The following is a 12,588-nucleotide window of genomic DNA, read 5'->3' as shown; positions in this document are numbered from 1 at the left end:
GCGGGGGGACGGCGGGCGGTGGGCGCCCCGGGGGGAGCTTGGCTGGGAGAGGTGGGTCGGGGAGGCCTTGCGAGGAGGAAGGGGGCATCGCAGGTGGTTATTAGTCTGTAAATGTGCTTAATGTGGAGCAAGGGCGGTTCCCCAGCGCGCACAAGGAGGGAGGATAATGCTTCAGAGGACGCGCTGCTGCCAGGAAAGGGGCTCTCAGCCTAGGTGTGTGGTGGGACGAGGAAGGCCTCCCCGCCCGGGGAAGAGGGGGACCGCGGGAGGGGAGGAAAAGGGTGGTGATGCTCGTATCCAGGTAGACATTTCTTGGCTGGGCAGGACTTCGTCATTGATTTGGCCGCGGCAGGTGATGTAGGGCTGTATTCACTGTGTGCGTGTGTGGAAAAGGCACTTCAGGAGGTTGAGGTCAGGATACTTGGCAGGGACGGATTGTTCCTGTGCTGGAAAAGACAAAGAAAATGACAGCTCTTCTCTCAGGATGGTATTTACCTGGGCAGGAGGAAGATCAGCTTTCCCTGAAGGTTTTTGTTATGGAAAGGTTATTTGTTTCTGGTTTGGGAGGAATTACGGACAAGGAAGTATTTTTTTCCCTTGGAATAGGTTACAGAACTGTATGCGTATCGGAAAAACTGTAGGTAATGCTTAGCTTGGAAGATGGGATTGAAGGGACAGTGTTTAGTGTATGGGATGTATGGGAAGGGGTGAGAGAGCAAGAAATTTAAGTTGAGGCTGATCATAATGTAGAAATAGGAGGACTATAGAGAGATGTGCAGAATCTTGAAGGATAGGTGCTTACCCAGCCAAGAGACTATGCCAGAGCTCTCTAAAAAAAGAGAGCAGATGAGTTTCCCTGGGAAAGCACTCTGTTAGAAAAGGGCAATGATGTATTCTTAATTATGCATATCTAGGGAATTGTGTGGGCTTTTTTTTTTTTTTGTGGAGTTACACGAGAAAGTGCTCATCCTCAGGGATTTCAGTATTTCAGTCTACCTTTTCAAAGTCTTAACGATGAAGGTGCTTAGATTGTGGGTTCTTTTCCTACATTAAGGTCAATGATTGCATGCTCGTCCTTCTAGAGCACTAAGGGGAAGGTGAATTTACTTGCTGTCATGCTTGTAAGATCAGTGTTGCTTTTGTGTACTTTCTGGTGAATAACCATTGTTTATTGTTCTTTAGCCTTTTCTTCTGAGAGCTACAGAACAACTTGAACAAATTTTCTTCTTGGCTTTTGCAGACTGTCTGACTGCAGGTGTGCAGCGGAACTGTGCATTGTACAAATGTTTGCTGCCTCTTGACCAGGAAAGGTAGTTGTTTGTTAGTAGTATATTAGAAGTTACAAGTTGGATAGATTTTATTTTTTTGTTGTTGTTATTTAAAAAGAAGGCAGAAAGGTGCAAGTAAAATTTAGTGATTTGATAGGTTGATGAAGTCTTTCTTGTAGGAGGTACGAATTGCTGTCTTTCTCATGCTTTCTAGCTGTGGGAAGATGAGGATGCTGTAAATAAGGCACATGGCAGGGGGAACTGGCTGGAAGTTGGATGGATTCTGAAAGTGGTTGCTGTGTTCTCACACTAAAGAATTACAGCTTCTAAAATGGCTCCTCTCCCTCATCCTCCTTTGGCAGTAATAGGACCAGTTTGGGGTTTTTTATCCACTTTGATTACTATACTATTGTTCTCATGTGTGTTGGTTTTATTTTTGAGTAACTTGCCAACAGTGTGCCTTGAAACTTCTCCGTTGTATTTTAATGTGGAGAAAATATTGAAGAAAGGAATTATTATATATTTTTGGTTGTCTGCATTGAATTTATTGCTTAAAGGATTAGTGTAACCTCTGATTTAAGATTACATGTGACAAAGTAGAACTGGATTAATATGTTCCCCTAAGGAAAAATAATGGCTTTTTATAATTGCTTATATTGATTATAAATACCTTATGCATTCTTTACTTGTGCAAAACGCATCAGCTATGATTTTTTGTTGAAAGCAAGTATAAAAGAACTACTATTTCTACTGTAGTAGAAATAACATATATGGAAGAACATGAGAGGAATATAATATAGAATGTATATTCTATTCTGATGCCCATACTGAAATGAAAATGGGCCCAAGAAGAGAGGAAGGAATAGCACAAAGAAATAGGAGAAGAACGGACGCCAGATCCTACCATGTTTTTGTACTTTGGCTTAGTGTAGACGTTAATAACCCTCTAATACTTTTGTGTGGGGTAATAGAGTTTCCATATGATAACAATCGCAGAAAGGCTAAGTGCAGAGTCCTTTGGCTGCTGGTGTAGCTTTGTGCACTGTGCTGTGAACTCTTAGCTAATGATGTCAACCTGTGTTGCAAGTAGATGTGTGGTTCTTATTGATCCTGGTCAAGGTGGGGTTTTTTGAGATTTTAGTTAATATGTGTGTTGTCTAGATTGCGTGACTGGAACAGTAATGCCTTATTTTTCAAAATATTTTTATTTTTGAAGGTGGTGTGCTCTCAGCCTCCCTGGGTTTAATTCAGATCTGGATGCTTGCCATCTCTGAAAATAAAGTTACCAAACAAAATGTTTTGGCATAGTTTTTCCCTATCAGAATGCTCAGGCTTTAGTATTATTCCCCTTCTCATATCTGGAGTATGCTTCAATGCAGAAACTGCAGTTACATAAAACACTAATTCTTCAAGACTGACGTTAATTACAATTATATGCAAATTATTAAACTCCTCTTACCGCACTAGTAAACTTAAACCATTAGCACAGTCAGACTCATAAATAGCATATCCATTGATATTATTCTGTGATAAAGGAAACTATTAATGGCGCAGTCTATCAAACATTTTAATCAGAATTTGCCAGCAGAAAGAATTCATACAGTATTGGAGTAACTTGTTCTTACTCCTGTGCTTAGGCCAGTAAAAATGGTATCTCTCTTTTGTGGTCAGAGATTATGCCAGTTCTCAGTGGAGAGAAATGCTCAGCTGTATACAGAAGATTGGAGGACGTTGCCATATTGATTTTAGTACCACTAAGCAGCACCATGAGCTGCATTGTTTCCCTGTGACAATAATACGGGGTCCTGACAAGAGCTGAGTCTTGCTGTCGCCGTACTTTTCACGTATCCCAGAGGCTGAGCATTCCTAGTGCAGGGCTCTGGGATGTCACATAGAAAATTAATGAACGAAACTTAAGCTTTAGACACTTTTACATTTCTAGTTATTTTCCTTATAAGTATCACTTTTAAATTAAATTGAAGTATCTAAAAATGCTATTACTCATCTCGAAAGCTAGGTGTGGTGGGTAGGGGACTGGTTTTGAGCGCTGAAGTTCAGCTCTGTGTTGTTGATGTAACCGTCAAATGTTAAACTCTTTTCTCTTGGGGAGTAACTTCAAAATTGTTGGTACTTTCCAAGAACCAAAAAATGTCTTCCCTCACTTTCATTTTGCTTGGTCCTTGTATTATTATTATTTAATAGTTACTAATATTATTAAACAAATATCTTTTTAATTAAAAAAACACACTTTTTTTTTAAGCCGTTATGTTTTTCTATGTCAGTTCAGTGGTCAAATCTGGGATTTGGCTTCAAAAGCAAAACAGACACCTTGAATGTACATGTTTCCACCTTTTAGAATTTCTAAGGAAGTTTTGATCCGCTCAGCAGGTTAGTTTGCTCCGGAGTGGAAATATGCACATTCAGGGTGTCTATTGAAGCCAAGTCCCAAATCTCTCTCTTAATTTTGAAAAATACTGTGACCTTGTTCTTTATAATTAGCCGTTGACTTGCCTGAAGGCACAATGAATATACTTTAACACGTGGACTGACTCTCTCTTGCATTTTGAATGCTGGAAAATATAAATTCTTTGCCCATTTGTATTGCTTCTTGGCCACTTCACCATCGTCACAGAGAAGATGGCCTCAGTAAATGTTTTCTTCCCTTTCTGGCCTGATGCCTCAAGATGCTTAGTTGCTTTCCCATAACCCTTTGTGGGTGGAGAGGATTCCCACTGTGGAACTAGTTTGTGTGTGCTCCCTTGAAAGTGATTGAAGAAGGAATTTTGGTTTAAAACTTTTAAGAAGCTAAAACAAACAATGTCTCTCAGCGTGGGAGTGGACCAAATCCCATACGCTTCATAACATGTGATGGTTGAATGGCAGACTTCCTGGGTTTTCACTCCAGGCACTTTATTAAAAAATACTTCTAAGATGTGAAGTTTTCTATATTACGTTTAGGTATTTTATTATATTTGGTTATTTGGTTGTTTTTTTTTTTTTTTTTTTTTTTTTTTTTTTTTTTTTTTTTTTTTTTTTTTTTTTTTTTTTTTTTTTTTTTTTTTTTTTTTTTTTTTTTTTTTTTTTTTTTTTTTTTTTTTTTTTTTTTTTTTTTTTTTTTTTTTTTTTTTTTTTTTTTTTTTTTTTTTTTTTTTTTTTTAAAACTACATACTTTTATTTAAAAAAAAAAAAAAGAAAAAGCATAAGGTTATGGCTTTACTCTGACTGAAGTCTTCCAAGATAAGAACTGGTAACCCTGATAAGCAGCACTTACTAAGCAGACTTCTAAGCAGTCTCTGACAGCAAGGTTGGAAAAAAAGACGACTAGCTATAAATGCCATTGTGTGTGTATTTAAGAGGAACATCTGTCACTCCAAAGGTCTAGTGCTTCTGAGTGGTTCATAGTCTTTACTTGCAGAATTGTTTTTAGTATCTGATTTAGTGGTGTCTGAGTACTAGCCTCTGCAAGTTATTCTATAAATAGTGTAAGCATTGTGTAATTTTAGTCATGGTATAGTCAGTTAAGCATGATGAATTATCTCTGGAAAAATTTAAATCATCTGATACCTTTATATAAATTGACATGGGAGGAACAAGTGAGTAGCGTACCCTTAGTTAATATTTCTATGTCTTTCAGAAAGAAGAGTATTGCTTTTTAGGTCTTCACTGAAATATACCTGGTGCTTGAGAACTTCTGGGTTGTCCTGTTGCTTTATTAGCAGTGCCTGTAGTACCTTAAGAATGCAGAACTGCATCATGACTGCTAATATAATGAGGAATTGCTGTGTTTATTTTATTTATTTATTTTTTCCATTCATGTCTGCTTCTGTCAGCCACGACTCCTGTCGGCATTCAGCTGACTTGTGGTGGTGCTTCTCTCCTTCCTGTCCCCATCCTATGCTTGTCTTCCCTGGCCTGACTGCTCCAAATACAATGAAGAGGAAAAATAATAGCTTTCGAATCACCCTTCACATCTGTTTCCATCTTCCCTGGCAATTTCTGCTTACACACAGTTAAGTGGCAGAAATGTGGCCTTACTTGACCCTTGGTCACAGATTTTTTCCTCTCCGGTCAAACAGCCAGTCATTTGACCTTGTCTTAGGCAACTACTGCTCTTCAGCTAATCCTCTGGTCTCCTCGGTCCTCCTTCCCAGCCATCACCTCATCTTCTTTAAATATTCCTCTCCCTCTCGCAGGCCTTTTGCAACCTCCAGTCTGTGGGTGTCCCATGTACCTTGCCCTTGTTTTGGCTGCTCCGGTCTTTGCTTGCTCTGCTCTGCAGTTAGCACACCCTCACTCTCCATTTCCTCCATGCCTCCATTCTTCTTCTAGAGAAATCACACGACCGTATAAACTTCCTCTGTGAAAAATGTCTTCTCTTTTCTTTTCCAAACAGCATTGCTCCCTAGCTATGTTGAATCTTAGCTTGTTTGCTGTTTTTTTTAATATCTTTTTCTTTATTTAAGATCTCTCCAGTTTCTTTTACTAAAAAGGGAAGATCTCCTGCTTTACTCTTGATACAGAGCGAGTACTCATCTGCTTTTCAACCCTACCCTATATCTCTTCAGGTTCTGAGTTTTCTCAGAACAGGTTATAGTATTTTGCAGGCAATGGACTTCAGTTGCTCGCCTATTTATCAGGAGGTTGGCTTACTTCTAATTCTGTAATACCTTGGTATCTTTATTTGAAAACCAAAGCAGTTATGTGCCTCACACATTGTGAAAATCAATTGCTAGAAGTTAATTTATGCCTCTTGGAAAGGCCGAAAAATATGAGTTCCATCTTCTGGCTATCAGAGCAGTTCTGAAAATTGTTATCAATAGAGAGCAGGGCAAGAAACCCGCACTGCTGCGATTTGCTCATTTTGTTCTGTGTGCAGTTAAGAGCCCTGTCTTGTCTTGTGTGTCTGGCAGCATTAAGAACTGAAAAATAACTAAGATATTAAAAAAAAAAAAAAAAAAAAAAAAAAGCCTGATTTAGTTACTTAATAAGCAGAAGAGGCTTGCCTTACTGTGGTGAGTCACACCAAGAGAAGAAATTTGAATTCAGGTGGGAATTTTTTGTTAATATGTATCATCTTTGTTATATTTTATGATTTCTGAAAAAGTTTTTTAGTAAAACTATGGAGCAAAAATGCAATAACAGAAGTTATACATGGCAAAGTGAATCAGAATCAATAATTGAAAGACAACAGAAGCATTCATTAACTGTGTGGTGCTCCAGAGGGAACGGCCTGTAGGTGAGAGAAAAGGATTAACTGAGGATCAAACCAAACTAGCTTTGTTGATTATAGCGGTGTTGGCCATGCCTTTAAGAAAGTGACCTGAATAGACTGAATGGTTTTTATTACATGTTTTGTCGCTACATGTTTTTAACTTACAGATAATTGCAGCAAGACTTGAAATGCTATTTAAATAGCAACAAAAGAGAGAAATATGCAAAACGAAAGAAGAAAGAGCGCTCTCTCACCTTTTTTGTCTAAGTGTTTCTATGTATAACTGTTTACCCACCACACCCATGCCTTGGTAGGGTAACGTTTTGTATTTGCATGGGTGGTTACCATTAAAATACTCCCCAACATAAGTAATTTTTGTGTTATATTTTAATCTGTGCTACGTCAGTGCTATGCAAAATGATTAGACTAGCACCATGGTTGGTTGCTTAAAAAAAAAATAAATACAGTAACTTGCAAACAGTAACTTGGATAGAACCACAGAGTATAAAACAATCCTTACATCTGTATTTTCAGTGTCATTGGCTTAATCTACATAGGAAGAAACACAGATGAGTGCTGGAAGTTACTGTGCAAGCAATAATTATGTTAACCATCCGCTATAAATTTTCATGTCTGCTCCCCTTTAAGAAAATTGTCTTTCTTAAGGCCTATTGAAGTTCATATTAGACTCCCATTGACTTCAGACACAGGAATTGGAACATTCATCTTGCATTAACAGTAGTCTGTGCCAAAATCACTGTGATATAATTTAGCTGTGGTGTTACTTGGTTTATTTTGGTGAAATATGAAGCATAAATTTGGCTCTGTTAGTTCAAATCATCTGGCAAGCTGGCATCTTTATGTCATATGCTACATCTTTTAAATTTTCTTTTAAAGATTGGTTTCAAGTAAGGTTTTCTTAATTGTCAACTCACAATATCTCTTTATATCTTCTTCCTTGTGCTGTATCTAGAGATGTGTGCTAAATTAATGGGAAAGCAATTAGCCAAACTCTGGATTCTGTGCTTGACTGACGCTTCTAACTGTGAACATATTATAGCTGTCTGTCTGGTCTTCACAGCTTCTGTTTGAGTTTTAGATGAAACTGGAGGTAAAGATGCTAAAGCTCTAAATGGTGTAGAAACTCCTGATGTTACAAAGGTTACATTCATTTGAGGCACTGAGGCTTACATTTACCTGATGATATATCAGGAAGGGTTGTAATGTCACATTATAGGGTCTAATCTAACTGTAGTTTTGTACTAGTGTATTTGCTTTCAAGTAAGAGTAAATGTGAGCCTAACCTTATTCTGGAATACAAGTGTCTTCTGATATATTTTTTATATACAACTCTAGGTTTTGTACCAGTCTAAATGCATCTATACTGAAGACACCCTTTCAGTTGCATTTGTTCAAAACCTGTGTGTATACAAACACTGATGGGAAATCTGAGCTTTGGAATTTGCTTCCTGATACAGATTAAGTTTGTAAGCTTCCCCTGGAGAGTATGAATGGAAATCAGGATTTGAGGAAGGTCATTTATCACCTACAAATGACAGTCATCGAGTCTTAAGAAGTAAGCTCTGCTGCATGACTACACCGATCTCAGTTGCCCCAAGGGAGAGTGCAGGACAGAAGGAAGGCCAGGCTATTTCTTTTGGCAAGCAGCATGCACTTAGGTTTAAACTGATTATCAAACTGTACCATAGGCTGTGGTTTCATGTCACAGCTGAGTTGGAGTGATCCTGCTTCCTTCTTCCTATCATTTCCTTTGTGTCAGCTCTGTGCGCTGGGCCCGTCGCTGAGCCAGTTCAGCTCAGTCACCCAGTTGAGAACTACTCACTGCTGGATCAATGAGTCTAATTGATTTAGTGGAAGGCTGATGAGCATTAGAGCTGGCATAAAGGAAGGGGTGGAGACCACACAGTAGTAATATGAATGTCCAAGGGTATAGTTCAGACTTTTTCACAGTTTAAACCAGTCTACATCCTCGCTGTCACATTTGTGCCAGTTCTGGTATATGCTCAGCCAAGTGGCGAGCGTGACCAGGGACCTGGTTTGGCTGAAAATTGGTTTGACTCACTCCCCTCCCACCCCCCAACTTTTTGCTGTATCACTTCTCTGATCCCGTCACTGTACAGCCTCAAAGGCTCTTGTAGCATGGTGGGGATAAAAGGCACGTGTGGTCAGGGTGTGGTGGGAGTGCTGAGTTACCCTTTCAGATGACTGCCAGTACTTAAGTTGATTTAAAATGATCATAACTGCAGGTTTAGTAAAGTCTTCATGTTCTATATTGCTTATAGCCCAGGCATGTTTAAAAATTCTTTAAGATTTCATGCTGGAGGAGGATTTTCTTCCTTTTTAACTGTTCAGGAATTCATTTGGTTGACAAGTGGTAGCAAAAAATATGAATATATAGAATGATGGCAATGTTTTCTGTCGAGAAATAGATTTTAGAGGCTTGGGGGAGTAGCAGTCTATTGTTCTCAGGGAAACTATTAAATTGCTGTAGAAACCTTACTCCAAATGATAGGAACTGTAGCCTGTTCCTTATCAAATAAAGATGTTAATCATCTTTTATTATTTGTCATACTGTATTCATCACCACAGTGTCTCCATAAATACATCTGGCAACCATATTTTCCAGGCCATTTATTAAGATTTATGTCCTTTAAGTGGTTACTCTAAGGCACCATGTTTTCATGCCTGCAACCTGCTTTTCTGACAACTAACACTTTTAAATTACTCTTCCTTGAAAGTAAGTCTTCACCTGTTCCCTTTTTCAGTTTATTCTCTGCCTACTAATTCGGGTGGCCAAATTATGTAGGAGGGGGTAGGGAACCACAGAGGGAAAGAAATCTGGTGTTAACTCCCTTTTGTGGTGCTTGTTCACATTCATAACTCTTGCGTTATGTATGAATTACTGAGTATGTGTGAATGTTTCTGAAGCTTCTCTGGTACCTGTAAAAGTACAGTAGTGCTGTCTGGTAGCTGCACGCGTGGAAGTGAGTTTGCACACTATTATTGATTATATCAGCTTTTGAAAATATCCACAGAGATGCTGGTTTGCTTTAAATGGCAGTCTCCTCATACCTGTAGCAATGGTAAACTAGAGAAGCCATTGCCTATATAAATTTCACAAACAGTGGCTTCTTTTTGTTTTTCTCTGCATCATTTTCTTGGTCTGGCTATGTGCTTATCTCTCCAATTGAATATTTCACTTTTGTTACCTTCCTTTGAATTTTTAAGTGTGTTAGGTCATCATTAATTTGTTCTTTCTGCTCAGAAATTGGGAAGCAGACTATTTGGGGTGGTCTGTAGCCTGAATATTTTCAAAGCTACACCTCAGTTATTGTCCTTACAACAAATGGCAAGACAGCATGAGATCTTAGACTGGTGGTATCTGGGGGAATTTTTGAATTAATGTAATGGGTTTGTTTTATATATTAAATTACTTCATCAAAGAGAACAATGCAGTAGGGTTGTTTCGGGGTTTTTTTTTCCCCCTGAGAGCTGAGTCATACTTTATTCACTTTTTTCCCAAAAGAGGACTGTCTTTAATAAATCTGTAGGCAAAGTGATAAACATATTATAAGGAGTCAAAGGAATTTTTTTTTTCCTCCCACTGAAAATGAGTCAGCAATTAAATTATCTTGAAAGAAAATCAGTACTGAGTTTGTTGTCTGGGTTTAGCCAATGTTTACATTTTAAGAAAACATTTGTACTAGTGGTGTTCAGAGTGATAAATTGTGTAAGTGGTCTCCTGTATAGTGAAGTGCATATCAGTCACTCCCTAAATGTCTGTCGATCTGAAATATTCTTATTTGATCAGAACAGCAGATTTCTGATGGCTTACTAAAACAGACAATATCCTCTGTTTAAATTTTGTTTTTCTTGCAAGGCAAGACACTCTGAAAACCTCACTGTCAAGTGTAATTGCCACGTGAAGTAGTTTAATCCTGTTCTGGATTTGTGGCTGTATCGTACAAATGATGAGATGTGGTAGTGTGGAAATGCTTGGCAGAAGCATTCCTGTGTAAACATGAAGACTCATTCATATTTTCAACATTGCTTTGATCAAGAAGAATTAAGCGACTTGACAGTTTTTGGGGACTTGCTTTAAAATACTGTGGAAGGGGAATAGGTGGCTCTGCTGGAGGTCTTGTTATAGGCTGAAAGAGCCTCCTTTGTGTGTCTGCTTAAAATACCTCATGTTGAATGTTTAGCTTATCAGGTAATGGGGTAGGACAGACTGATGAAATAAAACGAGTGGTGAAAGTGTGCGTGAATGCTGACATGTTTGACAGATGCATTGTTTAAGTTTAGATGTATTAAATGCTCAAAAAGCTTTGCCAAGGGGATCAAGTCAGGCTGTGGCTGCAGGGTATGTACCTAGGCTAGCTTTGAGCTGATAGTGATGTAATCATAGCAGCAATGACACTCAGCGCAAGCTGTGAAGCCTTTTAGAGAAATTTGATCAGTACTTGGATACTTAACCTTCGCTGAGTTTTGTGCTGCCATCACCATGCTCTTGTTTGCTCAAACAGTGACTAATTTGAGTAAATGTACGCAGCCTGTACAGTAAATAGACCCTTCATGAACCCAAGAAGTCATTGAGCTTTTTTCCTGCAGTCTTTTTTAAAAATTGATCCTCTTGTAAAGAGCGGTTATAAAAATGAAAAGTTGTTAAAGCCAGGGGAATAAGATACAAGCACTGAGAGAGCAGGGAAAATGCTGATGATTGTGATGAGACTGGTAACTCGGTTCTCTCCATTTTGTGTCGCTGTAGATGAATTCAAAGTGTCTGTGTTAACCAGACTGTAGCTTGCTGTTGACTTTTGAGATACTCTGATGCGCATTCAAGCTTACCAACACTGTGTTTCTGAGAAGATTCACTGATGGTAGCAGCAGGATGCAGCCAAAATCCTTTCCGTAGGATACCACCTATTGTGATGTCCGGTTGACTTTTCCAACACTGTGATTCATCCACTGCTGTCCTGTTTAAGTTATCACTGAATTGATGAGGTGGAAAGCGTGGTTGATTCTCTTGAAAAAATGCTAACAAATAATGTTTTCCTGAAATTTTGTAAGGGATTGTTCTCCCCCTCACCCCCTGCCAAAACATCAATGGCAGAAATGAAACAGAGTCAAAACTAACGATGGCAAAACCCCTCACGCATCGGGTTGAAACTTCCATGGAGAAAACGAAGCATGTGCACGAAACTCAGAGGTCTGATGGCAATGCTAGTTAAACGGTGAAGGAAAGAACTAGCTACTATGATAGGGATGTAGGAAAAGCCAGGCTATAATAATGGAGGTAGGGGACTGTCCTTGGGAAGGAACGGTGCTTTTAGCAAATTAAAGATAAATTGGAAAAAAAAACCCAAGCCCACTTCTGTCAACATGGACATAAGCCATTAATTGCATTCCTGTGATACTTGATGTGCGTGAACACTGTTCCATTGCAGTCTAATTTAAATAATGTTTAACTAAGCATAAATTTAAAACTAGACTTAAGTTACCTGGGGCCAGAATGACTAAATGTGTAGAAGAGGTGAGGAGCATTACTCATCACATGAAGTGGGCTTATCAAAACTGGGAGGAAGTCAGGTGTGATTCCCCTTCACTGAGTGCAAATGGAGTGTCAGGGGATGGAGATTTGGACCCCAGAACTGCAACTGCCTGGTTTTGTGTCCAAGAAAGAAGATGACGGAGGCAATAACAAAGCAAGGAAGTAGTTAACATGTGAGCACCGTGAAAAGGGAGAAAAAGTGGGAAGCGAGAGTGGAAAAAATGGGGAAGGAGAAACAGTATGTTGGCCTTTTTCCTTGTAATTCTGCATGAAGATGTTTGCTGTATAAACAACTTTGAGGAAGACTTCGTAAAAATGGTTGCAGATCAAAGATACAGGACAATACATTGTCTTACTAACAAGTACTAAGTGACATTTCTGGTAATCGGTGTTTGACCTGAACCTGGAAATGCTCTCATGTTCATTTGCCTGCTGTACACATCTGCATTGATTTAAAACAGCAGCACCAGATGTAGCTTTGGTGCTGATCTTGAACAATGCTTCATAGTGAATAGCAGCTACCCCAGCTGGTGGAA

This window comes from Aptenodytes forsteri, unplaced genomic scaffold (genome assembly GCF_000699145.1).
Source record: "Aptenodytes forsteri isolate BGI_AS27 unplaced genomic scaffold, ASM69914v1 Scaffold209, whole genome shotgun sequence".
Classification (NCBI taxonomy): domain Eukaryota; kingdom Metazoa; phylum Chordata; class Aves; order Sphenisciformes; family Spheniscidae; genus Aptenodytes; species Aptenodytes forsteri.
Note: the sequence above shows the minus strand (reverse complement) of the source record.